Source organism: Chlorocebus sabaeus, chromosome 25 (assembly GCF_047675955.1).
Source record: "Chlorocebus sabaeus isolate Y175 chromosome 25, mChlSab1.0.hap1, whole genome shotgun sequence".
Classification (NCBI taxonomy): Eukaryota; Metazoa; Chordata; class Mammalia; order Primates; family Cercopithecidae; genus Chlorocebus; species Chlorocebus sabaeus.
This window is the reverse complement of record NC_132928.1, coordinates 42,906,678-42,933,007: the sequence shown is the minus strand read 5'-3', so window position 1 is coordinate 42,933,007 and position 26,330 is coordinate 42,906,678. Positions and strand designations below refer to the sequence as shown.

The 26,330-nt window shown below is 35.9% G+C and overlaps 1 protein-coding gene across 1 annotated transcript in view; it reads left to right on the top strand.

Moving 5' to 3' along the window:
- The first annotated feature begins 3,012 nt into the window (after positions 1 to 3,012).
- The window catches only part of PLA2G4A (phospholipase A2 group IVA), a 146,999-nt gene continuing 123,681 nt past the window's right edge, over positions 3,013 to 26,330 (top strand). Inside the window, exon 1 of the mRNA XM_007989144.3 lies at positions 3,013 to 3,118. The gene's annotated coding sequence lies outside the window, so the exon portion shown is untranslated. The remainder of the gene's footprint in view (positions 3,119 to 26,330) is intronic.

The window sequence follows — 26,330 nt, the reverse complement described above, 5'->3', positions numbered from 1 at the left end:
ATCTCATTACCTTTGTTCAAGTTCATGGGAAACAAAGCAGCTTCATATAGTTAGAGCACAGGATAGGTGAATTGGAAATAGTAAAAAAGACAACAGAAAACAGCTCCGTATAAAGAAAGAAAAATTATTCAAAAGAAGACATTTATGCAACCAACAGACACATGAAAAAATGCTCATCATCACTGGTCATCAGAGAAATGCAAATCAAACCCACAATGAGATACCATCTCACACTAGTTAGAATGGTGATCATTAAAAAGTCAGGAAACAACAGATGCTGGAGAGGATCTGGAGAAACAGGAACACTTTTACATTGCTGGTGGGAGGGCAAACTAGTTCAACCATTGTGGAAGACAGTGTGACGATTGCTCAAGGATCTAGAACTAGAAATACCATGTGACCCAGCCATCCCATTACTGGGTATATACCCAAAGGATTATAAATGATGCTACTGTAAAGACACATGCACATGTATGTTTATTGTGGCACTATTCACAATAGCAAAGACTTGGAATCAACCCAAATGTCCATTAATGATAGACTGGATTAAGAAAATGTGGCACATATACACCATGGAATACTATGCAGCCATAAAAAGAATGAGTTGATGTCCTTTGCAGGGACATGGATGAAGCTGGAAATCATCATTCTGAACAAACTATCACAAGGACAGAAAACTAAACACTGCATGTTCTCACTTATAGGTGGGAATTGAACAATGAGAACACTTGGACACAGGGCAGGGACACATAGGGGCCTGTCGTGAGTTGGGGGTAGAGGGAGGGACAGTGTTAGGACAAATACCTAACGTAAATGATGAGTTAATGGGTGCAGCAAACCAACATGGCACATGTATACATATGTAACAAACCTGCACATTGTGCACATGTACCCTGGAACTTAAAGTATAATTAAAAAGAAAGAAAGAAAGAAAGAAAGAAAGAAAGAAAGAAAGAAAGAAAGAAAGAAAGAAAGAAAGAAAGAAAGAAAGAAAGAAAGATCAATCATACAAACTTCAGGGTTCCCCCTCCCAGCACCCTGGGGTTTTTGAGCCATGGCTTTTGACAAGTAGGTATTCTTTGTTAGTTAATTTGGCCAATTTTGGTGTTGTTCCTTTTGATTACTTATCTAGTTCTTAGTTTATTATTCTCTAAAATTTTAAAGATGTGGAAAATAAGTAGCAAACTGTATGAAACTTATTAGCTGGAAATAGTGCAAATGGTAGAATTGGATTCAAATAAGCTGCTGTGATATTGCTCAGTTTCAGATGAGTCCCAGATGACTAATCTTTGTTGATGGACAAATCAGGTGAAGAGGGGTCTTCAGACCTAATTGATGCTATAGACTAAAGCATGCTATGGAAGTCAGGGCCTATCTTACCTAAGGTGGAAGCAGAGGTTTTTGAAGCCAGTAGGTCAATGCTGAAAACATTTTTGGAGGAAATTGGACAAAGTGAAGATGGCAAATCTGAACTTCTACTATCCACCTAGAGGTCTATGTGAACAGTGAGATCACAAGTTGTGAGCCAAAATGGGTAAGAGAAGGAGGCCACAGAACCACAAAATGGGTAAATGGGATTTGGTCTGCACTGGTTCCAGAGAGGAGAAGACATACCTGCAGCAGCCTTTATTCATTATAAAGGTGGAGATAAGTCAGCCTCATTTAGTAAGACCGGAAAGAGACAAACGTCTCCCCGCATATTTTAACCCTAACCATAACATATAATGACATTTTCTTTAAAAGCATTTAAATAATTTTTTTATCTTCAATGCATGACACACTATTGGATATCATCTGGAAATATTGAGAGCTATAACTTTTTATTATTGAAAAAGCACTAGAGCACCTTTTTTTGTGCTCTATAAGCACTGTGAAGCTGTTTTTCCAGGGAGTCTTTCTTTACCAGAGTCTTAGAACAAACATGCCCTGCAGTATAGATTCTTTCACCAATTGTGTCTGGGGGAACGAGATGAAAACTACCAGTGTGCTTTCTGCTCCTCTATGTAACATACTCCACCTTTCTAGAAATTCAGGGATTTCTTTGGAAAGAGAAAAATTGTTATTATAAATCTATCCTTCTTAAAAAAAATGTACTGGCTTCCCCCTCCCCCCGCCCCCGCCACAACCAACAAGAGATTTATAATATGCCAGGTTGAATTCAGGGGAAAAAAATAGAAACAAATAAGGGTTGAATGTTGGGCTACAGAAAGCAGATAATCCAGAAAATTTAATGAAATTATATTCTTTGAAAATGTAAGAGAGTTAGGAGAGTGAGTTCAGTATTTAATTAAAGGCAAAAGCAAGATCCTGTGTTTGCAAAACAAGATATACTAAATGAACACGTCAATCTTTAAAGACATGAATTGATTCTTATGGAATTTGGATACATTTAAACAGCCCACCTTCTTCATTATAGGTATTTGGATTTACACTGCAAATTTGCAATTCAGTCTGATTTCATTTTCTTCCCTAAATCTCAACATACATATTACATTATTTGGTATGCTTTTAATCTTAAATTTACAAAGAAATTATTATCAACACGGGTATTCTGAGTCTGGAGTAGAAATATTTGAACAGATTTGATTTTTAAAGTGGCCTGATATTCATTTCAAAAAAATGTAGATTTTTATATTTGGAGTTTGTTATAAACTTTGCCTTTTTAAATAATGCAAAAATGCTCTAGGTTATTCACGGTCTTTTCAATTTTGTTCTCCTTTGGAAAAAAGGAGGAAGTAGTTACTGCTTAAGGACAAGTAGTAATTTCAGACGCGAGCGCGCACGCACACACACCCCCACACACATCACACACACAGAAATCCACGACAGCACTCATGGAGTTTAGGACTGGTTAATTTACATATTATTTAAGCATATTTTCTGACTTCAAACTCCTGGTTCCAATAACTAAGCACTGACATTTACAGTACTAGCTTCTATGAGAAGAGAGCGTTCTCCCTCTTCCTCTTTAATTCCACCTTAAAACTTCTGCAAAAGCGCAAGGCGACCAGCCCACATTTTAGCCCCTCCTACCCAGGATAAGACTTTCTCTAAGTCCGGAGCTGAAAAAGGATTCTAACAGAAAGCTAGAGGCATTGAGGAGCCTGAAGATTGTCAGGTAATTCTGGGAACTGTAAGCAATATATTTATTCTTCCCCTGCTCCACTTCTCTCTCCCACCCTCCTTAGCTTTTACTTGATAGTTTACTTGGAAGGAAGAAAGGACGGAGGGGAAACCTCACTGTTTTAAAAAGTCAGCATGTCCTCTGCCTTTTGAAATAAAACACAGATTAGGGACCTCAATTTTCTTCTAACCCACTTACATTTGCCTTCCTGGATCTAAATGCACTGTGGAGTCAAAGATTAAGGTGTTTCTTTGGGTTGGAGTCCCAGAAAGTTAGCTTTCAAACGGCAATGAGGTGGCGCTTATTAGCGTTCCACGTGATGACATCCAGTGGTTGCTGATCCCCAAACTTGAGCAGCAGCATGCTGTGCTGTTTGACAGCCCTAGCGATCTTTAGCGAGAGAGAGACTGTTGACTCACTTAACTTTTAATTTCTAAAAATTGATCATTTTGGTTACTTATGGTACGCTTTCCTGGCTAGTCAATATTTTGCAGAATTATGCGAAAGAAAGAGGATTGAAAAATTAACTGTAAACGGACTGGTGTTCTGATGATCCACCATTCCCCTAAGTTACTTGGCTTGCCAGGAGGAAAAAAAAAAAAAGCTCAAAACTAGATACTTGAAAAGATTTGATCAAATTACATAGTTAAAATTTGAGTGTGGATATTTTAGTAATTTTGTTTCCAAAAAAAAAAAAAAAAAAAAAAAACAAAAACAGAAAAAAAGGTATTTGCCTTTGAAGTATCAGTGGATGAATGTTTCTGTCTCCTACAGTTTATAATCATTTTAGTCTTAAAAATAAATTCACCTCCAAAACCAGAACAAGAAATACTCCTTATATGGGTTGATGATGTCAGCATTTATTCAGCTAAGGCAGATGGAGAATATTAGAGGCGTACTGTTTGAATGGGTGTCAATTCTGAAGTTATATTTGCCAATATGATTTGGGTTCAAGGAAGATTTGTATTTTTGTTTCTCTTTGTTGTTTACATTTGGAATTGTGGCTCAAGGGATATTTGTAGAGGATTGTAGTGAAACAAGCTCTGTTAAGAATTTTAATGTTACCTTCTAGAGGTTCCTACACCTTGCCAATCAAGTTAGAGGTTGGGATAAGAAACAGGTATTTACTTCTTTCATTATCTCCGGAAGAGTTAAATTTTAAATTAAGCAATAATTGTGAAATGCATAGAGAAGTGTTTAATGTGCATTTGCTCAAAGGACTTTTACAAACTTCCCGTAGGGGAAGCATATTTTTTGAGATAAGACATTGCATCTTTTTAACGTACTTTAAAGAAGTAAGTTATTCTGGCTGGGCGCAGTGGCTTATGCCTGTAATACCAGCACTTTGGGAGGCCGAGGTGGGGGATCACTTGAGGTCAGGAGTTCGAGACTAGCCTGGCCAACGTGGTGAAGCCCCATCTCTACTAAAAATGGAAAAACTAGCTGGGCATGGTGGCAGGTGCCTGTAATCCCAGCTACTTGGGAGGCTGAGGCAGGAGAATCGCTTGAACTCGGTAGGTGGAGGTTGCAGTGAGCTGAGATCGCGCCATTGCACTCCTACGAAAACAGCGAAACTCTGTCTCCAAAAAAAAAAAAAAAAAAAAAAAGTAATTCTGAAGTGTTTTGCATTTACATTTAATTAGGAAAAGAAAAATTATTAAATAGATTTTTAGCAACTGAAAATGTTCATTCCATAGAGGTTATTTGGCTTATGTTTTTAACCCATTATCTTTTCTAGTGCTAGTGCTTAGAAAGCAGTCATAAAATCGAATCATCTGCATATTAAAAAATATATTCCAGGAATAAAAAAGAGGAAGACAGAATTAGTTGTGGTTCCCTTTCCTCTTGTTTGCTTTTATTTACCATCAGTTTTTTCCTCCTTCTTGCTCCAGATTTTGTAGCTTTAGTTTTTAACCTTTTCTTTCTTTCTTTCTTTCTTTCTCATTTCTTTCTCTTTCTTTTTCTTTCTCTTTCTTTCTTTCTTTCTTTCTTTCTTTCTTTCTTTCTTTCTTTCTTTCTTTCTTTCTTTCTTTCTTTCTTTCCTGTTCTTTTTCTTTCTTTTTTTTTTTTTTGTTTCATCAAAGACACTTTTACAATCTTGTGACAGGTATGGACTCCTCCCTAGAATAATGCACATTATGCCATTCCAACACACACGAATTTAAAAACACCTCTAAAAGTTCACAAATCCCCAAAGACAATTCATATGACATGAAAATGCAGTATTTCTTAGAACTTTGGAATTTTCTGATAATATAAAATGATTAATTAGAAAATCATTTTACTTATAAGTAAGGAACTAACAGTGGATTTTGCAGCACCCACATAGTCATTTACTCATTGGTATTCTAGAACTCCAAGCAACTTGGTGTAATGGAAAAAACTGCTTGCCTGAAACCAAGTAACGTGAGTTCTACACTCAACCCCAATAATAATTAACTGTACAATATTACGCTTGACATTTTTCTGTAACATCTGTTGTTTTTATTGCTGAATGCAGTAAGTGAAACATAATAAGAAAATCAGATGCAAGTTATTTTTTATTGGATTGTGGGTTGTCTATATTTACTACTTTTATTCCAAAATTCCTAATGACATTTCCCAGAATGATTAGTTTTTATAATATTATTGTTTATTATAAAGATAAATCACTCTCACTGTTTAAGATTTTGTTAAATACAGAAAATTGCAAGGAAGAAAAAGAAAACATTACCTATTATTTCCCCCAAGGTGCTTTTAAAATGTAATGCAATCATTAATTCAATCAACAAATATCTATTGAGTACCCAGTATGCATCAGCACAGACAGACAAGAAGTTCATGTATATACATGTTTGTACATCTAGGTATGTTTCTATACATACATGTAATTTTACAAAATTGTGATCACACTGTTCATCCTGTTTTGTAACATGCTTCTCCCTCATTCATGAAATACATTGTTAAAACATGATTTTTAAATAACCATGCATTATTTTGTATTCACTTATTTAAAAAATATTAAGTCCCTACTGTGTGTAATGCAAGTAATGGCAATCTATCCATGAACAAAAGAGTATGGTTCTTACTATATGAAATTTTTAGCCTGTATATAGGTTGTATTGGCCAATTATATCTTGTTGGATACTTAGCTAGATTAGTTTTCCACTATTATAAATAATTGTTGGATATTTAGATTGATAACAATTTTCTACTATTATAAATAACATTTTCATCTAGATCCTTTTATATAGATGTTTGCATATATTTTTGTTTATTTCCTTATGGTAGATTCTTAAAAGTTTATTTTCTAGGCTCTAACAAAAATTTTACTACTTACAGGTTGTGAGATGGTAATCCAATTACGTTATCTCCTTAAAATGTTGTCTTCTCAACTGTAAAATAGAAACAATAATAATTGGGTATTTTGAGGATTCTTTAAAATACTTAGCAAAATCTCATGGAATGCTAATGATTATTTTTAACATTTTGCTCTTGAGGAATATGGTATCTACTTATGAGCAATATAAGAGAGTAGAGTTTTCTATGTCAATACTGGGTGCCATCATCAAAGAGAGCAAACGACAACAAATCCAACAACTTGGATACTTGTTATACGAAAATGGTATCTTGTTTAAATTTACATTTCTTTCTTGAACAAAGTTGAGCAATTTTCATAGTGGCCACTTATATGTCTATGTTTGCGAATTGCCTCTTTCAATGTGATTTTTAAAAATTTTCTGTTTTAATTTCAAATATGATAGATATCAATGGATATAACTTACATAATCATAGCCCTTTTGGGTTCCTCAGTAATTTTGAAGAATATTAAGAGTCTTAACAATATAGATTAAATTTTGAACTGGAAGTAGAAATTCTGTAAACATTGTTTTTCTCATTTTTGGAGGGTTATTTTAGTGTTTTCTGAAACCTTTCCCTTAAAAATATGTGAGAATATGTAGAAAAATGAGAGCAAATTATTTTTTATTCTCAAAGACTAATGGTTTACAAACGATGGGAACACTGAAGAGGGTTCAGAGACAATGGCCAAAACCCAGCCCCAGAGGCATCCTGGCTTGAATAATATAAAGAAGATATAATTAGGATGAAAGGTGGTGTGATGACTGTTTAAGTTTTGTAAGGCTGGGGGCAGTGGCTTACACCTGTAATCCTAACCCTTTGGCAGGCTTGAGCCCACGAGTTTGAGACCAGCCTGGTCAACATAGGAAGATTAATTAAAATTTTATTAAAATTTTTGAAAAAATCAGCTGGATATGGTGGCATGCACCTGTAATCCAGCAATTTGGGAGGCTGAGGCAGGGGGATCATTTGAACACAGGAGTTTGAGGCTGCAGTGAGCTGTGACACACACTGCACTCATGCCTGGGTGATAGAGCAAGATTTTGTTTCTTATTTAAAAAAACGTTTTGTGAGGAAAATAATATTCTTGGTTGTGAACAACCAATTTAGAGAAAATGAACTTCAGTTCTGGCCAACTCTTTGTCTTCTACCGCTTGACTATTAGGGCAATAAATAGTTGGGGGAACCAAAAGGTTGGTTCTGGGGTTCTTTCCAAAGAAGACAGTAAATAGAGCAGAGGTTATTCTGGTCCTGTGATACCCATTACTTGCCTGTTAAAAACAGATGCATTATGTATTTGCTACTCTTGCTATGTGATTCTAAGTTTTTTGATTCTTTGTGATTCTTAGTGCAAATCTTACAACATACCTTGAAAATACAGTTTACCTTTCCTTATACAAAAAATCAAATAAGCATTAACAACTCAATGCTCACCATAAGCAGATTTATAAAGTTACCCTACCAGTCTAATCACTTATTAAATGAATTCGAATGAGCTTAGAGAAACTCGGCAGACACCTGATGCTGAAAGTTATCAGCGCCAGAGTTTAGCCATCACTCCATTGAAGATAATAGACCAAATTGGCTCTCATTTTTCTTCCCATTCCTTTTTGGCATATGCAGTTGTGAATCAACTGCTCCATTTTCCTCAATCTTCCTCTTCATCTGCTTGACTTCTGGAGTCTTCAGAAAAAAAAAAATTGGTATTTTAGGTAACAGAGTGCTTTGAATTAGTAAACAAATGTCCATAATATGTATTCTTTTACAGTACAGAAAACTCATGTATTTATGATGCTCAGCTTATGCTTGCTTAGGTTTTTGTTTTGTTATTTAATTTACAAGCTGTTTTCTCATTATCTAGTATGAAAAAAATCAGAGGCCCAGTATTTTTTATTTTCACAGGCTTTGTGGTTGATAAAGAGATTGGTTATGAACTTTGTTTATTTCCACAATAGCTGTGTAAGTTAGCAGTACAGGTATTACTATCCATATGTTACAGCTGTGAAAAAGAGCTGTTGAAAAGTCAAATGTTTTATTTTCTTTTTTTAAATATCTGCCTTATGATTTCTATTTTGATGTATTTAAATGTTGAAATATATTGGTATATAGCTTTAGTTTTAAGGTGTATTATTTGATGTTGTCACACTCTTTCTATTGGAGTTAACATCAGAAAAAGTATAAGAGAAGGCCCAGGAAGTCCGCTGTCCCGGTGCATGTTTCCGTAATAACTCAATTGTTCTGCCCTTATAACTTGATTACTGATTAATGTAGCAGAGGAGGTTGTGCAACTTGTGCAATTTTGGAATTATATAGTATGTTGTACAGTAGTATGTATGCTACTTTAAGAAAATAAAATGTATTACATTTTATCTAAAAATACAAAATGAACACATTTCATGAGTTATGTAAAAAGTACTGCTTTTACCAAATGTTTTGTTTTCAGGTTGGTAGTAGAGACATTTCTTAGAATTTTCTAAGTATAACCTACAGAACCTATGGCTCTTTCTGGCTCTTATTAAACCTGGCAGCTGGCATAAAGCATTTGTATCTAGATGGTTACTCTGATCTTGGATTTATCATTTGGACAAAAAAAATCATTATTATTTTACTTTTCAAAAGAATTCAGTAGCTTATGATAAAGCAGATACTCCTTCTCAGGGGTAAAACCCAACATTAGTTATACACTTGACTTAGTATATATAGTATGATGTGGTAATAAATAATGCATACTAGGTCAGGTTTTACTGCTGGATGCAACTGTGCCACTAGAAACGTTAGGTCAGCACATGGCTTCTGAATTTCACTCAGTAAATTGACACACTTCTATTTGCCCCATACTTTTATGCCCACAGTTTTGATAGGATAAGCAAGTTAAATGCAGTACACAGGCGGTAAACTGGGATGTTCACCCCTTATGGAAAAAAGCATTTTTGCAGAATTCTTGGATCTATAAGAAAAGACAGTGTCTGCCTGAGATAGTCTCGAGGCAGATAAATGGTGTTTTAAGTTTTTTTTCAGGTTTTAGCTTTTTATTTATTGAAACAAAAAGGCAATTCATTTTGTGGACTTTTTAAAATATGTATTTTGTGCAATATTATGAAAGTATTGAAAAAAGTAATTTTGAGCAATTATGTAAGAATTTATTGAAAAGCAATCAGAGAAAAGTGTCTAAAGATGCACGCAGTTACGAGATAATTCTGTATAGACTGCTGCATCTATAATTATGATTTCTTAATATCCATTATCCTCTGTTGTGTCTACTACAAACCTCAAACAGATTATCATCTTCCTTTTCATTCAACTGACATGAAGAAGACATGGATGAATTTAAAATTGCTGAGGTCATGAACTTAGATCTCAAAGAGATAATACTAGGAAATTTTGGTAGTTCACTTTCAATGATCAATGGTAACACATGTTCATATAATAGCTTTAAAATACTGTTATATCCTTGATTCTTAGAAGACAATACCACTAACCCATTTTAGGAAGATTTGTCACAGGAACAATTCTAATTCAAAAGAGGCTTCTTGGTAAATTAAATATTTAATTGGAAAGCTGTTTGATGCTTACTTATAATCTATTACCTGGTACTTACTTTTTGAACTGGTGACAACCAGAGATTTATATTTAATATATATAAAGCTTCACAATATTTACATGCATTTTTCCCTCTCATCTTTATTACTGTCTGTAATGATGCCTCTGTTGTCAATGAAAAGCAATAAAAGAAAGAATCAAATTTGTGAGACTCATTCACTGTTTGCAGAAATTCTTACAATCTGTTTAAAATCTGTTTTAAGTTGACAAATTTGATTTGGTTGATCAATATATTATGTATTAATAAGAATTAATAAAATATTAATTTATATGGATTAATATCCTAGTATTAATATATACCCTATGTAGTAATATAATTAATAACAATATTAATTAATTCAGGTAAATCATTAATTATTCAATACACCATATATTACATATAATATGCCTTAATAATTACTGTTGATTAATTGTTGTTATATATTGATATGTACATAAGATATGAATCAACCAGGTCAATTTGTTAATCTATGATGTAATTTAAACAGATAACAAGAATCTTCAAGCACTTTTTATCATCACAATGAAAAGAATGCTCTCATATAAATTTTAGGTTTCTGTGAAAAAATAATTTCTATATACCATTTTATTAATACATATAGTATACTTAGAAAAGTTGTTAAGAGTAGGAAAATGCACTTTCTAATACTTAGAAAGAGAACAGGTATTGTATGAAGCTATTTAGATAATATGTACTCTTCATTTTCACTTACCAATTTTACCTCCTGTTTCAAGAAATTCAAATGTTAATGTCAATCAGGAATTGTTGGTCACTGAGCAGTATGCATCTATTCCCTCACTAATTCAGTCAGTTTTAATTAATAACAGCTACATGCTAGGCACTGTGCTACATTTAGGGCATACCTGGGTGAATAAAGCAGGTATAGTTCATTCTGTCTTGGTGGAGACAGATAATAAGTATACAAACAAACATAATAAATTATAAAAAGGAAGCAAATGGGCTTCAATGACAAAGAATAACATGGGAAGGCGGAGAATGGGAAGGGCTCTCTTGAGGCACAGAATTGAAGCACAGATGTGAGGGATGAAAAGCCATCTATGGGAGGTGGTAAGTGGAGTGAGAACGGCATGGCTCATGCTAGGGTTCCAGGCAGAGAGTGGCACTTGTCAATGAGTCTGCAAAGAAGCAACTAAAAAATTAGATGGAAAACCAGGGATTAGGGTGGTGTCATGGGAACAAAGGAGGGAAAGTGGTTCTAGAGGAAACAAAGAGGTTAAATAAGAAGAGGAGAGAAAAGTGATTGCTACATTTGGAAATTTGGAGATCATGAATGATCCGGATTAGTGCAGTTTCAAAGGAGTGGTGGGGGTAGACAGAAGAAGGAAGTGTAAATGGGATGGGAGGAATGCGTGGCGAGGATAGCTGGCTCCTGGATACAGGGCGAGCAAATAACCCTTCAGAGAAGTCTGTCAGTGAAACACAGCACCCAAATGGAGACATAGCAGGGAAAAGGAATATGAAGTCGACAGAGAGACTGTAACAAGTTTGCCAATTAGATAATCCAGTTGAAAGTAAAATTTGATGATTCAGGAAAGAGAGACATGACCATCAAAATCTCTCCTTAAGGAGAGGGATTTTGCATCCAGAGAGCCACGGCTGGTGCCAGGTCTGTAACAGTAGGAGGAACGTTGCCTCCTTTGTGATAGGGAGAAGGGGAACCCAAGTGCACCTGCAGGGGAATATGCAGATTTGATGGTGGGAAGATGAGAAACTTCCCTCTGATGCTTTCCGCTTTCTCAGTGAAGGAAGATGAGGTTGCCTGCTAGGAGTGGGAGTTGGGATGGGGTGAGAAACTTGAGTGAGAGAAGGGAATAAAGTGACTCTTTCTGATGGGAATTCCAGTCCACTAAAGAAACTTAGAAAGATGCCTTGTATTGTAGAGAGCCTCTGTGGGTTTTGAGAATATGGACTTAAATTAAAACTAGTCTTCCAGGGTATGTTGTTTTTCTGCAACATGTTTAAATGCTAAGAGCAAAGAAGCTAGATGGTTCCTCTAGAGTGGGAGTTTTAAAGATGGAAAGAAAAATTGTGGTAATCCATAAAATGGATAACCAGTGGACTAAGCAAAACAAAATAAAAACAACCAAAACCAAAACCAAACCTAAACAAAAATTCATAAAAATGAATGAGTCTGTAGAACAGAGATCCTTTATCTAAGGTAATTAGTGACTACTAGGGAGTAGTCCAAAACTGGCTGATTTCCAGCTCTAGTAGGTGTGAATTGAGCCTTTGTTCTTTCCAAAGTCTTGGATTCATTACCTTGCCAGTTGCTAGGCCTGATTGTACACTTCAGTGAAACCCAGTTACCTGTTCCAGGAGCCATCATTCTGGAACCTCTTTTTCTTCATGTTTTAGTTGGTAGACCTATTGCTGTTGTCCTTTGAAGTTCTGAATGATTAACTCTTTTTTTCTCTGCCTTTATTGGACTCCTAGCTAAGTACTTGTTTCTGAGTTGTAGCACACTTCTTGGTCTTTGTGCTTCCTAAGATAAGGGTTTATAGACTTTGAATCATTAGAATTCTACAGTGTAAAGATGTGTAAAACATTTTGTGATAATAATAGACCATCCAAAAAGAGGATCTTTCACAGCCCTGCTCTCAGGATGTATTCCTTCACCTTGACATAAATCTTTCATTTTGCATCTAAAAGTCACTTCCTTTTCTTTTCCAATTCTTAGAGTTTTAGAGAATAGCTGGTTACCATAATCAAAATGGTATCTTTTCAATGACTAAAATAATATTATTGAGCTATTGATTCATATTTCCTCAAAGTTAAAAAAACCATTTTAAAATTTAAAAATCATGAGCCGTGTCTCATAAATCCTCTTCACATAAAAATGATTTAGTTTTACACAAATGAAGGCCAGGCTCCTCCATGGATGGAAGCAGTGAGTCTGTGTGGGTCAATCGGGCAGCATGGTGAGAAGAGAGGATGCTTTTTGTGGTCAGATGGACTTGAGATTGCTTATGGCTGTGCCCTCCATTTACTTCTCTGCCTGACACCAACTAGCTGCTTCTTTTTCCTCCTTTTCTCCCTACCTCCTGGAGACATGTCATGAAGTGGAAAGTCATTCTGCACTTTATTGCTAGTCCTGCCCATATTTGTCAGGCTATGGTTTAGCTGCAATTGTCTAGCTTCCTCCTGTCCAATTGCTCATTGGCAAAATGAAGGGGAGAGTATAATATTGGTTTGGTTAATTTCACATTTTCCCAAGGACCCATTGAGGCATTATATCTCATCTGCAGAAGCTCAACTGAAACCTGCTTATTGATTTTACTAATGTACTTTTGGCACAGTTCTCCAGCTTGTTACTCAAAGCTAGAGGCAATATAAATTTCATTTTGAAGCAAATGACAGCACTTTCAGTTCATTTCAACCTGAGTTTATTATATGTAACCCCTAAATATTCAGGATGTGCTGCACGTTCATTATGGTGCAAGCAGAAGTAGGTAGTACAAAAAGAACTTAAAATTTCCTATCATCATTTTACTCTTTATAGTAATGTACGTTCCTCCCTCCTCAAAAATTTTCCATGAAACTCTGGAACTATGTTGTAGTAAACCACAGAAGAAGAAGGGGAAAACATGTGCTTCAATGCTCCAATGCACACATAAATGTTATTTAAAGGGTCTGCAGACTGCCATGGATACATGTATTTCAACATAATTGGCTTTTTTTTTTTTTTTTTTTGAGATGGAGTCTCACTCTGTTGCCCAGGCTGGAGCTCAGTGGTGCGATCTTGGCTCACTGCAACCTCTGCCTCCCAAGTTCAAGCAATTCTCCTGCCTCTCCTGTAATCCCCTGAGTAGGTGGGATTACGGGTGCCCACCACCATGCCTGGGCAATAATTAGCTTTCTTTATAAACCAATATAATACTGTTATACTCTATAAAGTGGTCCCTAGGCTTCACTAGATTGCCAAAGGGGTCCATGGCACGAAAAGATTAAAAGCCCCCAAGTCTACTCCTCTCAAATGCATACACTCTATTTACAGAGTTCTTAATCCTGCAAAATTCTAGGTTTCTTGTTTTTTTCAAAAGTGAATTACTATCACAGTGTCTAAATAACATTTCTAAAACTTCTTATGATCTGAGAAGAAAATGGTAACGCTGAATTCCTATTACAAGTTACCCAGTTCAGGAATTGTAGAATGCTGGTCTTGCATTTAGTGGTCGAACTTTACAGTAACACCTGGAAGCAGGTGTACACCCTTCTGTACTTCCACAACTCCTGATGATATAGTTTATCATCAATTTATTCCTTTTAAAGATCACAGTAATTCCATATTTTAAGCTGTTAGATCAATCTCACCAGCTGCCTGAAACAGTCATGGCATTCATTGAAAAGCAAAGCAAGCCATGAATGCTGATGATTGTATCCAGTAATAAAACGGTTCTTATTAAATGTTTAAGCCAGTTTGATGGTTTTCCCTGGGTGTTTTCCCTGAACTGTTTACCTTGGAAAAAAGATATGGCTTTCCTTGCTGTGGAAACCTTGACAGACTCTGTCACTTTAAAAAGGCAGCAATTAAAGAGGGAGTGGAACCCTCAACAAAACACAAATACTACCTCGGGGAGCATATTTGCAAAATGTCCAGTCTAGAGAGAAAAGCTGTAGAAGTAATGCTGTTGTCAAAACACACTTCTTTTCCTAGCATTTTGTGCCACATTGTTACATATAACGTGTTAACAATAAGTACATCACCATTGTCAGTTTCTCTTAAGTAGAAGGCAGAACATTATCCTTCTATATTTTCTGAAAATGCACATCATATATTTAACACCTATCAATGTGATATTATTCCATAATGGTCTGTGTGGGAAAAGGAATTTTTTAAACAATCTAATATTTGAAAATAAACAATTTATAACTATGATTGAAACCTAGAAAATTAAAAAGGATGAAAATGATTCTTTTTCAGCTTTATTGGACCAATCCCAAGGAGAAATTCAGTTATTTGTTTTCCTCACATTCATATCTTGGATCTACTCTGTCCTTCCAAACCATAACTTGGTAACTTAAGATTTTAGCCAAACTGAAACTATATATATGTTATTTTAATATTTGGCTATATTTCCTTTTTAGCCCCAGTGCATGTGGGGGATGAGATGAGGCAATGAGGATGCCAGTAGGGTATAAAGAAAGAGTACTTGGTTGAAAATGAAGAGGTATGTTCAGTTTCAGCTGTTCTCCTTACTGGGTAACTTGGTGAGGTTTATTTATATCTTGAGGCCTCAGCTTACAAATTTGTACAATGAAGTACTTTCTAGGGAGTGATTATGAATATTTCCTCCTTCTTCAAAATTTCTTGATCTTAAAATATGGCCAGAATGGCCACTTGTTTTTGACCACCAAGAGGTGAAAGAATGGAAAATAACAGCAAACCGGAGTGGTCAAGGAATGAAAACTAGAACACTGGCTTGGGAGTGAGGAGACATTCTTGCTTTGTTTGTAATGCACTATGTGAAACTGGGCTGGCCAGTTTCCTGATCCTTAAGATGGACAGGTTTATCTGGATTAGTACTTCTCAAATGTGAAGTGGTTAGATGTTATCCTTATGCTTTGTTTATGTAGAATGTGTATATGTATATGTTGGTGAGGGGCTGTGGGGAGCTTTTTAAATAATCAGATGAGGGTAGCTGCTCCATCTTAAAGGAGCTATGCTCTCTCCTTTATAATCTTCACCATCCTAGTTGAGATGCATATCATATCTTTTTTTTTTTTTTTTTTTTTTGTGAGATGGAGTCTTGCTCTGTTGCCCAAGCTGAAGGGCAGTGGTGCAATCTCGGCTCACTGCAACATCCGCCTCGGGTTCAAGCAATTCTCCTGCCTCAGCCTCCCGAGTAGCTGGGATTACAGGTGCCCACCACCACGCCCGGCTAATTTTTTGTATTTTAGTAGAGACAGGGTTTCACCGTGTTGCTCAGGCTGGTCTTGAACTCCTGAGTTCAGACAATTCACCTGCTTCGGCCTCCCAAAGTGCTAGGATTACAGGCATGAGCCACTGCGCCCGGCCGCATATTGTATCTTATATCACATCTGGACTTCTCTGGCCGATTTTCTTCCTCCCTCCTCCAGCACCAGTTTTCTCCACTAACAATTGTATGCTGCTTTAACTGCTATGTTTATGTCATTAAAACATGTCATGGGCTGAAATATGCCCCCCACAAATGCATACATTGGACCCTAAATCCCAATACCTCAGAATGTAGAAGTATTTGGGGATAAGGCCTTTAAAGAGAGCATTTAATTGAAATGAGGCTTTTAGGGACATGTCCTAATCCAATGTGACTAGTGTCCTTAAAAGAAGAGGGAATTTGAACACACACAGAGACACCAGGGGCCTCTGTGCACAGAGGAAAGAACATGTGAGGACACAACGAAACGCCCCTATCTGCAAGCCCAGGAGAGAGGTCTCAGGAGAAACCAAAGCTGCCAAACTTTGATCTTGGACTTCCAACCTTGAGAACTGTGAGAAAATAAATTCCCATTGTTTAAGCCACTCGGTCCGTGATACTTTGTTATGGCAACCCTCGTAAACTAACACAAAGTGCCGCTTTCATCGTGCCACCTCCCTGCTAAGACGCGAAGAACTCTATTGCTTATTATATAATTTCTCAGAAACTCTGCACGTGCTTCAGGGTCTTTTGTAGAGTGAAAAAAATGACGTAGAAAGAGGATTCTAGGGCCAGCTCAGCCCGTGTTAACCCAGATGACCTGGGAACTTTCTTATTCTTCCTGAGACAGTTATTCTTTGGTAGAGACTGGTGGTGGGAGTCTGCCTTAGTTTGCGTTGTCAGTTAAACAAATTACTTACCTTTCCAAACTGGTTTTTTTTTTTTTAAATATCAAAATTAGTGATAATAATCCCTATCTTATTATAAAAAATAAATGAGATCATATATATAAATCCTGAAAGTACTTGGGAAATGTTTAATAAGTGTGGATTTTCAAAATTAAGTATTCATATTAGCAACTGCTAAGATATATTCCAGTTTCACATTCTAGATTCTATAAATGTAATCTACTTCCTCTTGATTGTTTCTTAAGACAAGAGCACATTTATTATCTAGACAGTTTTCTCCAGTACATCATGCAAATTCCCCAGTTTGCTTATTCATCCTTCAGTCAATAGTAATTGAATTATCACTCTGGGCCCAAAAGGAATACAGGGAGAAGACAGAACTTCCTTTGTCCTGCTCCCAGCTATGGGAGACCGACACATGTATAATGGTAGTCTAGTATACAATACTGTGATAAGAGATTTCAAGGAAAGGTACAAGGGACCTAATCTAATAGATACATTAAGAGATGACTGACTTTAGAGAGTGAATTTATGCAGAACCCTGAATGACAGGCGGACATGATCCTGCAGAGAAGGTGTGGGTAAGGACAGCACCAGTTGAGAGCCTGAGGTGGATGGAGTATCTCCAATGTGGCCTTTTCCTAGAGGAAATGTTTCCTCTTCCTCTTACTATAGATCTAAGCTCTTTCACGTTTTCAAGTGTCAGATCAGTTACTTACCATTTTCTCTGAAGCCGTTTCTACTTTAAACCACTAGAATCTCTACCTTCTCTGCAACTCTAGTAGGTATTTCATATATACTTGTCTATGTAATTATAATGAGCTTTCAAGAATACAAATTTGATAGATTAAGAAGCTGTGACTTAGGAATACAAATGGAGAGGGAAATCTTAAAAGGAACAGTATGAATATCAGCCATATGGCACCACCTGTTACTACTGTGGGACTTAGTGGCAGGTTCCATACCGTTGGGTTCCAGGCTCAAGAAACAGACATAGTTAATTATTCTGTGCCTTTGTGTCTGGAGTCATGCTTTTACATTTCTTTGGGAATAGGGAGGTGTTCCTGTAGCAAATTGAGAGTATGGTCTGAGAGACACTTTTAATATAAAGCAGCTAATTTACCCATCTGATTCCTATTGTTTCTTTATCCCTTTGTGACGGTTGGCAATATCAAACTCTTTGTATAGCCTTGGTTTACCAAAAAAGCACCATGAAATTAATTTAAAAGCTTAAAACTTTAGTGATGCCTTAGTAACTATATATCATTATAAGAATGATGATGATGGAAACATAGTAATATAATGCTCTCTTTGCTTTTAAAATATGTTTCCATATCCAGTGTAATAGAGAAAGCTTTGAATTTGACAGCAGACAAGTTAGTGTCCAAATGTGTTCTACTTTTAAAAATATTAATTGATCAAAACATCAGTGTTTCTATTAAAAATGTATTGTTGCATGTGAAAATGTACTTGGTCTTTATAAAAGGTGCTCAATAAATTTGCCTACTTGAATTTCTTAGAAATCTCCATAGATTTGGGTGCGGTGGCTCACACCTGTAATCCCCCCACTTTGGGAGGCCAAGGCCACACCTGATCACACTGTAATCCCCCAACTTTAGGAGGCCAAGGCAGTTGGATCACTTGAGGTCAGGAGTTTGAGATCAGCCTGGCCAACATGGTGAAAACCCATGTCTACTAAAAATACAAAAATTACCTGAGCATGATGGTGGGTACCTGTAGTCCATGCTACTCGGGAGACTGAGGCATGAGAATTGCTTGAACCCAGGAGGCGGAGGTTGCAGTGAGCTGAGATAGCACTACACTCAATCCTGGGCAACAGAATGAGACTCTGTCAAAAAAAAAAAAAAAAAAAACAACTCTCTATAGAATTAAATGACTAATGACTTGCATGAGTTGAAACAGTTCGAGTTGAGGCAGTTTGAAGGGAATCATCACCAGTTTCATAAATAATAATAATAATAATGATTATTTTGTACATTTATGTTCTTCTAGGTACTGTGCTTGGTGATTTACATATATTTTCTTATTTCATCATCCCATTGTCTCTGTGAGGATTAAGGGCCATTTTCCTCACTTACAGACAAGGAAACTGAGGGTCATGATCCCTCAGATAGAGAAAGGAGGAGACAATCTAGAACTTGGGTCATTCTGGCAGCAGTCGAGAAGTTACTGCCACTTAAATGCTGAACTTTTTAATATCTCCACATGTATATACAATGAGTTGGAGGGAAAGCGAAAAGAATCTTTTGCATCCTAAACCTCTTTCCTCCAGATGCCACAACCCTAATAATATCCCCTCCTTTTCCTCTTGTCATATCACTGTACACAGAGAGAGAAGTGACAAAACACTCTAGTCTGGGTTTTTGTTTCTGTTCATTTTCCCGAGAAGTCTATCTTGCCTTGACAACATGACTAAAAGTTTTGGAAAGATCACACACTATTAAACTTTCATTGAATGCCAACAGTTACATTGCATAGGGAAATATCTGTTGAAAAGTCTATCCAAATTTCCCTCTCATTCATGTTCTGAAAGTTTCTAATTACAGGGCAGGGAAAGCAAAAAAAGAAAGAAAAAAACCCTGTGAATTGCATATCTCTTGCTTCAGACTTAAGAGACTGTGTATACTCACCAAGACTGGTTATTTAGCTTAGTTATAAGAAACAAAGGAACAGAAACCCTGCTATTTTAGGAGTATTCATGAGAGTGGTTGTGCAAACTAGTTGCAATAAGGTTTCCAGAACTGAGCTAATTCTGGGACAAAAAACATTTTCCTACTGTTTCATGTGGTTAGTTGGACAGAAATGCCTTAATTTTGCAGAAACCTAAAATATCTGCTGCTACTATTAACAGTTATAGAGAGAGAGAAAAAAACAAAAACAAAAACAAAAAAGGACGGGTGCCTATTCCTAACTGGAATCGAAAATGCAGCCACTGCCTGACAGTAATGGCTAGTGATTTTACCCCGAAGGAAGTGATTGTATTTCAGTAATTTCTTCATAGGATGTCTTTGTTTCTTCCCTTGAACATAACTGTGTAATAAAATTTATAAATATATATTAGATCTGTTCACATGTATTAAATTTTTAAAGTAAACTTTATTTTGGAATAATTTAAGATAAGAAATTACAAAAATATTACAGGGTTCTCATGTACCCTTCATTTAGCTTTCCCTAGTGTAACATCTGACAACCATAGTACATTATCAACACCAGGAAACTGACGTTGGTACAATGCTATTAATTAAACTACAAACCTTATTTGGATTCCATTAGTCTTTTACATACATTCAATTTTATCCAGTGTGACAACCTCTAGTTTTTTATTGGAATGTTACATCACTCACATTTAATGTTATTGGAAGCATGATTAGATGTTCGTCTTCCATTTTGCTGTTTTCCATGTCTCTTTTTTAAATTCTTCTGTTCCTTACATTAAACAGCTATTTTGTCGTGGCCCATTTTAGTTCCTTTATTGATATTTTAACTATATTTTTGAGTTATTTTCTTAGTAGTTGCTCTAGGAATTAAACTATATGCCTTAATTTGTTATAGTCTACTTCATATCAATAATATCTTTATTCCAGTAAAATACAAAAACTTTTCTGCAGTGTAGTTCTAGTCCCTGATCACTCCTCCTTTTTGCTATTATTGTTGTATATATTAGATAGGATTATAATTTATTGCTGTGTAAATGCTATGTCTTTTGAAGAAGTTGAGAGAAGAAAAGGAAATGTTTATAGAATATTTTATATTAATCTCTATATATTTATATTTGAAGAATATAATATAGAATATTTTATATTAACCTATATATTTACTGTTACTGTTAAATAGAAAAGGCTTCAGAGAAATGGTAAATAACTGATCTGATATTTGAAAGTGTGAAAGAGCTTATTTACTGGTACCCTGTATTTCTTTCTATAGGTTCAATAATGATCTGGTGTCATTTCCTTGATCCAGTATACCTCTATCCCATCTCCCTTTTTTTGTGCTATTATTTTCATACGTGTGTGTGTGTGTGTGTGTGTGTGTGTATTGTTGTTTGTGATAATTCTGCCCAGTTTTGTCAATATGTTTGTTTTTCTGGGAGAGGATTTGCCACGTTCCTCGTTCTGTCATTTTGTAAGTCGGTTCACCTATATATTGGATTTTAAAGTGGAAGCTTTGGCCAAGACCTTAAGCCATAAGATTTAAGATATATACTACTAAAATGGATAGTGAAACAGCCTACTCTTTACGTTTTAAAGAAAGCAGATGGACAAGGACATTTATATAATATATGAAACTTACCAGCTTCACTGTTATAAAAGCATTGAAATAGTAGAGATGTGGTAAGAGCTTCAGAAGAGTTTTTTTGTTGTTTTGTTTTGGAAAAGCACTGCTGTGAGTACAGCCCCTTTCCCTTGGGGCAGAGATCTGGAGAGGAATATGCCTACTAATCCCCAATCAAGAGAGGGGCCTTAATGGGACCACTGAGAACACTTGTCAGAGGGTTTAACATTTGTCCTCTGCAGTAGCCTGTTGCCTAGTCATGCTTGGGAAATATAAAGGACACAAGTAGCAGAATAGACAGTTTCATTTAGGAAGTAATTGCATTCTCAGGGTTTGCTGGAAGAAAGAAAACATGTATGAGTATTGTCCATGGACTAAAGAGAACCTTGGGAAGAAGTCTTAAATTCTATACAAGGCATTTGCCTGGTAGAATGAAAGAACCTCAGAAAAAGAAAACTAGAAGTGGACCACAAGATGCACTAGGGCTTTGGAAAAAAACACAAGCCCCCAGCTGGAGTAGAGATGCATTTACATGTCAGGGAACACAAGGAAGAAACCTCAAAAACAGAGAATCTCAGAAGAATCCACAAAAAGCATCTGTGAAAGAAAGACTCAGCTTTAACATGTACAAAGCCAAGAGATCACAAAACCAGCTTATAAAAGTACTGCCGAAGTAATATTTTTCTTGCCCCTATTCTCACTCTCTGTGCATCCTTTTCCAACTATAAGGATTTAAAAACCAGAGTCATCAAGCTTGGGAGAGTTCGACTGTAGGCAGGGGAAGGGAGAAGTCAATGACCTCACCCCCTTTCTTCTGCAACAAGCTCTACCTTGAGCAGGAGAGAGACTTTAACTCAACAAACCCAGCATTTCAGTGTCTGCAGTGTCTGGGCTATTTCTTTTCCTCTTTTCCTTTTTCTTTTCTTCTTTTCATATTCAAGTCAACAGAAAAGTTCTGAGGCTGCCTGAGGTTTCTTCAAGGTAGAAGAGTTAGCCCTGAATAGAATCAAAGAACAAAAGAAAGTTGCTTTGAGATTAAATGCCATGAGTCATGTTTGTTTACTCTCTAGTTATCTTGTAGTTCTTAACCTAGTGGTTTTACACATACACACACTCACACACACACACACACAGAGAGAGAGAGAGAGAGAGAGAGAGAGAAAGGGGGCAGAGAAGGGAGAGAGAGAAACTAGACTTGGACAGTTAGCTATCTTAAGCATATTCGCTTTGGATTTAATATCAGGAGAGTCTCTATCCAAGTCTTGTTGTAGGATACAGTAGTGGATACTAGGTGGTGAACAGAGTGGTTATGAATGAAGTTGCTGGAAATGAGAAGAGGAAATAAAATTACTGACATTAAACTTTGGATCCCAGCAACAGATTTCCTCTAAACATTTTGAGTACTAATTTCACCCTCTCTGGAATCTCACTTGTTCTGCTTTTTTTAAAACAAGTAGAGAGCTAATTTAACATCATTTGACATTAAGAATTGTTAGGAATAAGAAAGAGAAACGTCAAAAGAGGGTGTGGCACTATTCTGTGGATTTTCTTCATGCATCAACCTGGCACTACTTTGAATAATATCCATCCATCCATTGGGCAAATCTTTATTCTGGACCGACTATATTTTAGGCACTGTTTTAGGCACTAGGGATGTCTCTATTAATAAGATAAATATGACCACTGACTTAATGAATCTTTAGTTCTCCCAGAAAAGGCAGACGTTGCGTGAGTGGATTGAAAGGCCTGAAGGAGGAGTCCAGAGAACACACGGAACCAGTAACAGGCAGACCAAATATACTTGAAGGTCACGGAAGGGTTCTCTGTGGAAGTGACATTGAAACTGAATCCTGGAGAATGGGTCAGATTTAGCTAGGTAAACAATAGTTGCCTAAGAGGTTCAACATGATCTACCACTGCCTATATTTCCAACCTCATCATAAGCCATTTTCACATTTGCTCACCATTCATCAGCCACGTGTCTTCTCTCAGTTCCTCATACTGCCTGCCTGGGACATTATATTCTAAACCCACTATCTCCTCACTCTGTATGGCTAGCTCCTTTTTAGGGCTCAGCCTCAATTACTCTTTGTTCCTGCCTTTTACCTGTTTCCATAATTTTATACAACTCTATTTCCCATTGTTTCTTTTATTTTTTGGATTCCTTGTTTTCTGATTGCTTTCTAGAGATGGAATCTCCAAGAGGGAAGGGAATGTATCTAGCTCCTCACTTTTACTTCTCTAGTCCCTTGAACAATGTTTGACACGTGGTAGTTATGCCTTAAATATTTGTTGACTAAATGAATTAATAGAAGAGATAAGTTACAGCCTTGAGTGGGAAAGAGCTTGACACATTTGAAGGAAAGAAAACCAGTATGGCTTTAGCATAGAAAGCAAAAGAGAGAGTAGTGGTATGGGGTTGAGGAAGTAGACAGAAATTCAATTTTGCAATCTTTTACACTAGTATTCTTCAAATTGCTATTAGTGAGTCATGAAATCAATTCAGTGGGCTATTACCAGCATTTAAACAAAAGTAATAGACTAAAATCAGAGTACATTGTACTTAGTAAAAGTATCACATCAAACTTACTTCTATATTTTAAATATTTGTCTGTGTATATATTTATGTATTGTATTGTGGTATGCAAAGTTTTCTCTGTTTTGGTTTGCAGTAAATAGGTGTAAAAGCCACCATTGTAGACCATGTTAAGGATTTCTGACTTTTCTACTAAGAGAATAGAAACTCATTGATGATATTTTCCCAGGAGAATAGGTTTCAAGATTTCCTTCCAATTGGAGACATTAATCATAATAAAAAGTGTTACTACTTTTAGCAACATGTATGCATGAAAAATCAGGGTAGGCTGCATTTATTGCTACCTCTAGATCGTCTCATTTTGTTTCTACAAGGTAAGAGCTATGCATTATTCACTATTGTTTCCCCAGTGCCTATTATAGACTAGGTAGATGGCAAAGATGTGTTTGTTGAATGAACAAAATATCTCGTATGAAGCTACTGTTTGTGAATGGAATGGCTGTAAGTCCAAGCAGATGCTCTTCTGCTATGCCGTTCTCATTATTACAGTTTTTAACACAGAAAACTTTGGTGAGAATAACTACCAGAATCTTGCTTAATTTTTGAGGTTCCACTATGGAGAGTGTCAAGTATAAAGTCTATAGGGCCACAGAGTTTCATGCTATACACCTGTCTGATTCATCATTTTTTTGCTCCCAAGCACCTTACATAACACAAGGTCTATTGTAGATATTTATTTGTAAGTGACAAATATATAAAAAATTTCTGATTTTCTACTGTCACAACAATAATTACAACAGATAGTGCATTTTTCAAGTAAATACATAATGTTATTAGTGATAAGTCTATGTAATTAATTCTATTGTAGATATTTATTTGTAAGTGACAAATATATTAAAAAATTCTGATTTTCTACTATCACAACAATAATTACAACAGATAGTGCATCTTTCAAGTAAATATATAATGTTATTAGTGATAAGTCTATGTAATCTTTATCTTAAAAGCGAATCATATGCATTGAATATTTATTATGGGCTAGATACCTTTCACAGTAGTGTTATTCACATTGCAAGCAAGTAACCTGGGTCTTAGAATATGAAACTGGAGCTTGAATTAAGGTCTTTCTGCATCCCATATCCAATGGTGTTTTCACCAAATTATGCTGCTTCAATAAAGAAAATAACTGGCTTTCCTTCATCCTTTGAATCCCTGATAGTACTGCCCTGGCACTGTCCTACATAGACATTTCAGCTTCTGGGGAGGGAGGACATAACCTCTCAGGAATTACCACTACTGCAGCAAATCTAAAGGTCTTATGCTCTTGGGCCTAGTAGCTTTATGTGGACCATCATATGCATAGAACGCTTCATATTAAGAAGTTATTTCACTTCTGAGGGAAAATGATATGAGGGAAATATGGATGGTAAAGATAAAAATGAGGCACATGATTTTATATTATATCATCCATAAAAATATGTTCCACCCAGAGCTCTGCAGTATTAGCTGGATTCTGACTTGGGAACGGATGTAGTTCCCATACTTTGAATTTAGTTGGCATGAAAACATCAATCATATTGGTAGAAAGTCATTGCTGATCACTTTAAAAATGTTGTAATAGAAATAGCACAGAAAATGCTGATAATGGGAAGTGCTGAATTGTAAGGATCATATCACTCAATATAGATATATATATCTTGTATTATAAATTTAACTATAAATACCAGAGTAAAAATTACTCTTTTGTAGTTTTGCCTGCATTGTTTTATAATGTCATCCTTTAAAGATAAAATATAGTTTCAAAAATACTTAGAGCCTAATCAAAGGCACAGTACAGTATAGTAGTAAATGGATAATCATGTTTGTAAGATGTGTGTAATATGTAGTTAATTAGGGAAAAATAATAAGAGGTAAAAGAAATTCATATCGGTATTGATTAACAGTGTAAGATGGTATAGTAGAATAGAAAATAAGGGATGAGGGTAATACAACTTATGGATAAATAGAAAATGAACATCTCTTGACTTGAGCAAAATGCTTTAGTGTAACTGGGCTTGAAAATTATCCCTCTGACATGTATACATATATCCTATCATTCATTCATTATCTAACAAATATGTATTAAGTTCCCACCTGTGCCTACATAGGGACTGGGAATTTCACAATGAAGGAAACACACAAAAACCTGCCTTCATAGAATTTATATTCTAATGAAGAAGGGAGAAGAGACAGATAAACACAACAAAAACTACATAAGTGGATATTAGGTGGCCAAAAAGCAAGCAAGCAGGGGTTTTGCCAGTTTTAAATAATAGGTCAGGGAAGACTTCACTGAAAAGATGATATTGGAATAAAATCCTGAAAGTTATTGACAATAGCAGCTAGGTCAACCAAAATAACAGAAATGTGAAAGCTGAGTGCCTTAGTCTGTTTTCTGCTGCTGTAACAGAACATGACCCACTGGGTAATTAATAAAGTGAATAAATTTATTGGCTTACAGTTTTGGAACCTGGGAAGTCCAAGGCCAAGGAACCAGCAGTTTTGGTGCCTGGTGAGGCTATTCTTTTAGATAGCCATTGTCCAGAGGAGAGGAAGGCTGGATCTAAAATAT